Here is a 9,472-nt window from a genome sequence, read left to right as displayed (position 1 = left end):
CTAAAGCAGGTCAGAATTTTCTTGGTTCTTGCCTGATGGCTGAGGACAGATAGTTTGGTGTGGCAACAGGAAGGTCGTCAAGCAGCTGAAATCCAGGAGTTCTCAGTGGAGTTGGAGATTGTTGCTTGGGGATGTTCCCTGTACAGGGCCAGAGCAGTTACCCTCTGAGTTGAGAAGGTAAAGGGAAGATTGGATCGGGACATTGGGGAACTGGTTAAGGGGGATCAGATCGGGATGTTGAGGAACGGGTTAAGGGGGATCAGACCGGGATTTTAGGGAACGGATAAAGGGGGATTGGATCAGGATGTTAGGGAACGGGTAAAGAGGGATTGGATCAGAATGTTAGGGAACAGGTAAAGAGGGATTGGATTGGGATGTTAGGGAACGGGTAATGGGGAATTGGATCGGGATGTTAGGGAACGGGTAAAGGGGGATCGGATCAGGATGTTGAGGAACGGGTTAAGGGGGATTAGATCCGGATGTTAGGGAATGGATTAAGGGGGGATCAGATGGTGCGTTGGATCAAAGGGGGATCAGAGTGGGACATTGGGGAATGGGTTAACGGGATCAGATCAAGCCCTTGGGGAACGGTTTAAGGGGGATCAAATCAGCATATTGTGAGATGAGTTAAAGGGGTTCAGATGGGGACTTTGGGGAATTGGTTAAAGAGAGATCAGACTGGGATATTGGGGAACGGATTAAAGCGGATCAGATCAGGATTTTGGGGGATGGGTTAAAGGGGATTAGAGCTGGACATTGGGGAACAGGTTAAGGGGGAATCAGATCAGGACTTTGCGGAGTGGGTTAAGGGGGATCACATCGAGATGTTGGGTTACTGTTGAGAGGGATCTGATTGGCATGGTGGGTAACAGGTCAAGGGGAGATCAGATCAGGATGTTGGGGAATGGTGAAAAGCTATCAGATTCGCTTGTAAGGGAACGGATTAAGGGGGATTAGGTTGAAGCACTGGGGAAGGATCAATTCAGTACATAGGGGAGCGGGATAAGGGGTTCATATCAGAATGATGGGGGATGATTTAGGGGGATCAGATTGGGACATTGGGAAACGGGTTTAGGGGAGATCGGGTTGGGGCATTGGAAATGGGTTAGGGGGATCACGTTGGAGTATGGGTTGATGTAGTTTGGATAGGGTACATTGGGGAACAGGTTAATGGAGATCAGATCAGGACATTGGGGAATGGGTTAAGGGGAGAACAGAATGACACCTTGGAACAGGTAATGGTGGATCAGATTGGAACGTTGTATAATGGATTAAGGGGAAACTGGACAGGATGTTGGGGAACAGGTTAAGGGTTAAGGAGATCAGATCGGGACCTTGGGAACATGTTATGGGTGATCAGATTGATGCTGGGGGACGGGAATCAAGGGTGGATCAGCGTGGGACATTGGGGGGGTGGATTAATTGAGATCACTTCAGGAGGTTTGGGAACAGGTTAAGGGGAGTTCAGATTGGAACACTGGGGTACGGGTTAACGGAGATCAGATCAGTATGTTGGGGAACAGATTAAGGGGGATCAGATCCGGATGTTGGGATACGGGTCTGGAGGATCAGATCAGGACATTGGGGAATGTCTTAAGGGAGATTGAATCAGGACATTGAGGAATGGGTTAATGAGGATTACATTGAGGTACGGTTTAAAGGGGTTCAGTTAGTACGTTGGGGAACAGGTAAAGGGTATCAAATTGGGATAGTAGGGAATGGGTTAAGGGGAGATCAGATCAGGTAGCTGGGGATCAGATTGGAACCCTGGATAACCAGTTAAGGGAGGATCGGAGCAGGCTACTGGAGAACTGGTTAAGGGAGACCAGATCATGACCTTGGGGAGCGGGATAAGGGGAGATCGGATGGGTACATTGAGGAATGGGTTAGCAGGGAACAGATCAGGACGTTGGGAAACAGCTTAAGGAAGATTGAATTGGGACATTGGGGAATGAGTTAAGGGGGAATCACATCTGGGTACTGCTTAAGAGGGTTTGGATCAGTACATTGGGGAACAGGTTAAGAGTATCAGATTGGGGCAGTGGGGAATGGGTTAAGGGGAGATCACTTTGGACCTTGAGGAACGGGGTAAGGGAGATCAGATTGGGAAGTTGGGGATCAGGATAACTGCTTAAGGAGGGGATCAGAGCAGGCTGTTGGGGAATGTGTTAAGGGGGATCAGATCAGGGTGATGGGGAATGGGTTAAAGGGGATCAGATTGGGAAGTTGATGAATGAGTTAAGGGGATCAGACCAGGACATTGCAGGATGTGTTAAGCGGATTATTTCAGGACCTTGGGAAGTGGGATAAGGGGATTCAATTTGGCACATTGGGGAACAGGTTAAGGGCGATCTGATCGGGACGTTCAATAACGGGTTATGCAGGATCAGATTGGAACATTGGGGAATGAATTAAGGGGGATCAGATCAAGGCGATTGGGAATGTGTTGAGGGAGATCAGTTCAGGACCTTGGGAAATGGGATAAGGGGGTTCAGATCGGGATGTTAATGGGTTAAGGGGATCAGATCGGGGCATTGGAGAATTAATTATAAGGGATCAAATTGGGATATGGGTTGCCAATGAGAGGGGATTGGAGTGGGACGTTGGGAATGGGTTAAGGGAATTGCATTGAATCGTTAGAGTATGTGTTAATGGGTTTTGGATAAGGTATTTTGGGGAATGGGTTAAGGGGGATCATATTGGAACCTTGGGGAACGGGTTATGGTGGATCAGGCGGAATGTTGGATAACGGATTAAGAAGGGATCCATTCAGGAAGTTGTGGAACCAATTAAGAGATGATTAGTTCAAGAAGTTGGGCAACCAATTAACAAGTGATCAGATCGGGATGATGGAGAACGGGTTAAGGGGGTTCAGAGTGGTATGTTGGGGAACGTGTTAAGGGGGATCAAATCAGGACAGTCGGTATCAGGTTAAGGGGGATTAAGTTGGGAAGTTTTGGAACCGATTAAGGAGAGATCAAATCAAGACCTGGGGAACAGGTTAGGGGAATCGGATCGGAACGCTGGGGAATAGGATAAGAGGGGATCGGAGCAGGGCGTTGGGGAACGGATTAAGGGGGATCAGATTAGGACGTTAGGGTACAGGTTAAGAGGGATCTGAAGATGTTGGAACGATCTAAGGGGAACAGATTGAGTCATTGGGGTAAGGGGTAAAGGGGTCATATCAGGACTTTAGGGAGCAGTATATGGGGGTTCAGATCAGGATCCTGGAGAATGCGTTAGGGGAGATCGGATTGGGTTGTTGAGGAACCGGTTAAGGGGATCAGAACGGGACGTGGAAGAACATGATAAAGGGGATTAGTTCAGTACCTTAGGGATTGGAATAAAGGGGTTCAGATTGGGTCATAGGGGAGCGTCTTGGTAGCCCATTGTACAGTGCAGGCAGGATAGCAGTAGAATGCTTCTCCTGTAGATGTGGGAATTCATGGAACCTGATGGTCTCCCTGATGACTACACCTGCAGGAAGTACAACCAACTCAGCTCCTAAAGACTGCATTAAGGAGCTGGAGCTGGAGTTGGAGAATCATCTGGGAGGTAGAGCGATTGATAGGTACGACTTTTGAGCAGGTGATTACACCCGGAGTGCAGAATTCAGGGAGTAGATGGTTGAACACTGAGAGAGATAACTGAAGAAAGAAGTCAGTACTGGATCCCCCTGTGGCCATTCCCCTCAGCAACAGGTATACCCATTTGGATACTGATGAGGGGGATGATCTATCTGGGTAAGGCAGCAGCAGCCACACCAGTAGAACCCTCAGAAGGGTAGGGAAGTCAGGCAGAGCAACAGGCATAGGGGACTCAACAGTTTGGGGGACAGACAGGAGATTCTGCAGCAGCATAAGAGATGCCAGGATAGTGTGTTTTCTCCCGGGTGCTAGGGTCCAGGATGTCTCTGGTTGCAAATTATTCTTGAAGGGGAGGGTGAGCAGCCGGAGAACATAGTACATATTGATACCAGTGACATAGGCAGGAGACGGGTTGAGGTCCTGTGCACTAAGTTCAGAGAGTTAGGAAGGAGGCTGGAGAGCAGGATCTCCGGATTACCCCCAGTGCAACAAGCTAGGGAGGGTCAGAAAAGCAAGTTAGCGCAGACAAATAAGTGGCTGAGGAGATGGTGCAGGGGCAGAGTTTCTAGTTCTTGGATCATTGCAATCTTTTCTGCCTTGAAACAGGGAGAGGATAGTACGGTAAAAGAACCATGGTGTACAAAGGATGTAGGAAGTCTAATTAAGAAGAAAAGAAAAGCTTACAAAAGGTTCGAGAAACCAGATACTGTTAGAGCTCAAGAAAATTACAAGATTGCCAGGAAGGTGCTTAAGAATTAAATTAGGAGAAGCTAGAAGGTGCCATGAGAAGGCCTTGGTGAGCAGGATTAAGGAGACTCCCAAGGTATTCTACAAGTATGTGAAGAGTAAGAGGATGTGCCTTGTGAGAATAGGACCAACCAGGAGTGATACTGGAATCGTGTGCATGGAATTGGAGGAGGTGGCGGAGGTACTTAATGACTACTTGGCTTCAATATTCACCAGGGAAAATGATCTTGGCAATTGTGCGGATGATTTACAGTGGGCTGAAACATATAAACATTAAGAAAGAGGATGTGCTGGAGCTTGTGAAAAGCATTAAGTTAGATAAGTAGACGGGTCCGGATACTGTGGGAAGCGAGGGAGGAAATTGCTGAGCCTCTGGTGATGATCTTTGCACCATCAATAGGGATGGGAGAAGTACCAGAGGACTGGAGGTTTGCAAATGTTTCTTCCTTCAAGAGAGGGAGTAGAGGTAACCCGGGAAATTATAGACCAATGACTGACTTCAGTGGTGGGCAAGTTGTTGGAGAAGATCCTGAGCGGCAGGATTTATGAGCATTTAGAGAGAGATATTCTGATTGGGGATAGTCAGCATAGCTTTGTCAAGGGCAGGTCGTGCCTTATGAGCCTGATTGAATTCTTTGAGGATGTAACAAAACACATTGATGAAGGTAGAGCAGTGGATGTAGTGTACTGTATATGGATTTCAGTAGGGCATTTGATAAGGTTCCCCATGCAAGACTCATTCAGAAAGTAAGCAGGCATGGAATCCAAGGAGACCTTGCTTTGTGGATCCAGCACTGGTTTGCCCACAGAAGGCAAAGGCTGGTTGTAGACGGGTCACATTCTGCAGGCAGGTCGATGACCAGTGGTTTTCCGCAGGGATCTGTTCTGGGACCCCTCTTTGTGTTTGTTATAAATGACCTTGATGAAGAAGTCGTAGTGGGTTAGTAAAATGCTAATGACACAAAAGTTGGGGGTCTTATGGATAGTCTGGCGGGTTGTCAGAGGTTACAGTGCAACATCAATAGGATGTAGAACTGGGCTGAGAAGTGGCAGATGGACTTCAACCCAGATACGTGTGAAGTGATTCTTTTCAATAGGTTAAATTTGAATACAGAATATAATAATAATTGTAAGACTCAGAGATCTTGGAGTCTGTGACAATAAGACACTCTAAGCTGCTGCGCAGATTGACAGTATTGTTAAGAAGGAGTATGGTTTGAACCCATGGAGTACTGTGTTCAGTTCTGGTCACCTCACTACAGGTAGGATGTGGATACTATAAAGAAAGTGCAGAAGAGATTTACCAAGGATATTGCCTGGATTGCAGGGAGTACCTTATGAGAATACGTTGAATGTACTTGGCCTTTTCTCCTTGGAGCGATGGAGGATGAGAGGTGACCTGATAGAGGTGTACAGTATGAGATGATAGAACATAGAACATAGAATAGTACAGCACAGTACAGGCCCTTCAGCCCACAATGTTGTGCCGACCCTCATACCCTGCCTCCCATATAAGCCCCCACCTTAGATTCCTCCATATACCTGTCTAGTAGTCTCTTAAACTTCACTAGTGTATCTGCCTCCACCACTGACTCAGGCAGTGCATTCCACGCACCAATCACTCTCTGAGTAAAAAACCTTCCTCTAATATCCCCCTTGAACTTCCCACCCCTTACCTTAAAGCCATGTCCTCTTGTATTGAGCAGTGGTGCCCTGGGGAAGAGGCGCTGGCTATTCACTCTATCTATGCCTCTTATTAACTCGTACACCTCTATCATGTCTCCTCTCATCCTCCTTCTCTCCAAAGAGTAAAGCCCTAGCTCCCTTAATCTCTGATCATAATGCATACTTTCTAAACCAGGCAGCATCCTGGTAAATCTCCTCTGTACCCTTTCCAATGCTTCCACATCCTTCCTATAGTGAGGTGACCAGAACTGGACACAATACTCCAAGTGTGGCCTAACCAGAGTTTTATAGAGCTGCATCATTACATCGCGACTCTTAAACTCTATCCCTCGACTTATGAAAGCTAACACCCCATAAGCTTTCTTAACTACCCTATCCACCTGTGAGGCAACTTTCAGGGATCTGTGGACATGTACTCCGAGATCCCTCTGCTCCTCCACACTACCAAGTATCCTGCCATTTACTTTGTACTCTGCCTTGGAGTTTGTCCTTCCAAAGTGTACCACCTCACACTTCTCCGGGTTGAACTCCATCTGCCACTTCTCAGCCCACTTCTGCATCCTATCAATGTCTCTCTGCAATCTTTGACAATCCTCTACACTATCTACAACACCACCAACCTTTGTGTCGTCTGCAAACTTGCCAACCCATCCTTCTACCCCCACATCCAGGTCATTAATAAAAATCACGAAAAGTAGAGGTCCCAGAACAGATCCTTGTGGGACACCACTAGTCACAATCCTCCAATCTGAATGTACTCCCTCCACCACCACCCTCTGCCTTCTGCAGGCAAGCCAATTCTGAATCCACCTGGCCAAACTTCCCTGGATCCCATGCCTTCTAACTTTCTGAATAAGCCTACCGTGTGGAACCTTGTCAAATGCCTTACTAAAATCCATATAGATCACATCCACTGCACTACCCTCATCTATATGCCTGGTCACCTCCTCAAAGAACTCTATCAGGCTTGTTAGACACGATCTGCCCTTCACAAAGCCATGCTGACTGTCCCTGATCAGACCATGATTCTCTAAATGCCTATAGATCCTATCTCTTAAGAATCTTTTCCAACAGCTTTCCCACCACAGACATAAGGCTCACTAGTCTATAATTACCCGGACTATCCCTACTACCTTTTTTGAACAAGGGAACAACATTCGCCTCCCTCCAATCCTCCGGTACCATTCCCGTGGACAACGAGGACATAAAGATCCTAGCCAGAGGCTCAGCAATCTCTTCTCTCGCTTCGTGGAGCAGCCTGGGGACTTATCTGTCCTAATATATTTTAACAACTCCAACACCTCCTCTCCCTTAATATCAGCATGCTCCAGAACATCAACCTCACTCATATTGTCCTCACCATCATCAAGTTCCCTCTCATTGGTGAATACCGAAGAGAAGTATTCATTGAGGACCTCGCTCACTTCCACAGCCTCCAGGCACATCTTCCCACCTTTATCTCTAATCGGTCCTACCTTCACTCCTGTCATCCTTTTTTCTTCACATAATTGAAGAATGCCTTGGGGTTTTCCTTTACCCTACTCGCCAAGGCCTTCTCATGCCCCCTTCTTGCTCTTCTCAGCCCCTTCTTAAGCTCCTTTCTTGCTTCCCTATATTCCTCAATAGACCCAGCTGATCCTTGCTTCCTAAAGCAAATGTATGCTGCCTTCTTCCTCCTGACTAGATATTCCACCTCACTTGTCACCCATGGGTCCTTCACCCTACCATTCTTTATCTTCCTCACCGGGACAAATTTATCCCTAACATCCTGCAAGAGATCTCTAAACATCGACCACATGTCCATAGTACATTTCCCTGCAAAAACATCATCCCAATTCACACCCGCAAGTTCTAGCCTTATAGCCTCATAATTTGCCTTTCCCCAATTAAAAATTTTCCTGTCCTCTTTGATTCTATCCTTATAGGAGCCATTGATCATTTGGATAGTCTTCCCCAGGGCTGAAACGGCTAACATGAGGGAGCATGGTTTTAAGGTGCTTGGAAGTAGGTACAGGGGGGTGATGTCTGAAGTAAGTTTTTCACACAGAGAGTGGTAGGTGCATGGAATGGTAGATGCAGTAAGAGACTCTTAGATAGGCACATGGAGCTTAGAAAAATAGAGGACATCTAGGCAGTTTCTAGAGTAGGTTACATGGTCGGCACAACATTGTGGGCTGAAGGGCCTGTAATGTACTCTAGATTTCTATGTTATCTACTATTCTACGATTCTTGGATTCAAAAGGAAACCAAATCTTTTGAAAAATCTGCAAAAGGAAATCTTGAATTATTTCCTCTGCTGCTTGGGCTTGAGAGTGGGGAACGATATCAGAAAGTCTCGAGTCTTATTGAAAACCACCTGGAGAAACAGCAGAACAAAACTAAACAGTATTTTCCTCCCTTTCAACACAAGTGTATGACTGGGTAAATGAAGAATCTTCTGCCAGAGAACTTGACTTTGAGAGAAGAGGAAGAACTTTGTGAGCTGCACTCTGATTGTGCACTCAAGATGAGCTTTACTGGACAAGTTCTGGATTCTGTGAAAGAAGAGTATCCTGCCATTCTTAGGAAAGCAATAAACATTCTATTTCAGTTTTCAACTTTTTACATTTGTGAGCAGGATTTTTCTTGTTTAACAAGCATCAAGAGCAAGGATAGAAATCGTCTCATTTCAGTTGAAGGTGAAATCCATGTCAGTTTATCTGAAGTTCAACCCAGATTTGAGAAATTATGTTTGCCTTATAATTTTTTTTAATATGTGAAAGAGAAAAAGAATTTCGAGAAAGGTATACTAAGTTTAACTATCTTTTTTCCCAAGGTTGGCTAAAAATTCATTCTCTACTGAAAAGAGCATTGAAAATTATTTTAAGATTATTATATCTGCAACTTACTGATCACACTTACATACTGTGAACTCTAGATATAATAATTATTATGCAGGAGTTCCCTGAGACCTGAAAATTATTTCAAGGTTTCCTCCAAGGGAAAAAGGCTGAGAAAGACTGGTTTAGGGGGTCATAATGGACGTAGGAGAATGGGTTACGAGTATCAGATCGGGACTTTTGAAAACTGCTTAAGGGGAGATCGGATTGAGACATTGGGGAACGGGTGAAGGGGATCTGATTGTAACATTGGTGTACTGGTTAAGAGGGTCTCCGTTTGGGAAGTTGTGGATCTGGTTATGGAGAGATCAGATCGAGACGTTAGGGAAAGGCTTGAGAGGGAATCAGATCAGGACGTTGGGACACGGTTGGGGAATGGGTTAAGGTGGTTCACATTGGGATGTTGGGGTACAGGTTAAGTGGGTTCGGATCCAAACGTTTGGGATCGAATTAAGGGTATCAGATCGGGACGCTGGGGAACGGGTACGGGGATCAGATCGGGACATTGGGGTGCGGGTGAAGGGTGATCAGATTGTGATGTTGGGGTTCGGTTAAGGAGGATGAGATCGGAAT

This window comes from Mobula hypostoma, assembly GCF_963921235.1.
Source record: "Mobula hypostoma chromosome 8 unlocalized genomic scaffold, sMobHyp1.1 SUPER_8_unloc_1, whole genome shotgun sequence".
NCBI classification, from domain to species: domain Eukaryota; kingdom Metazoa; phylum Chordata; class Chondrichthyes; order Myliobatiformes; family Myliobatidae; genus Mobula; species Mobula hypostoma.
This window is presented reverse-complemented; position numbering follows the sequence as displayed.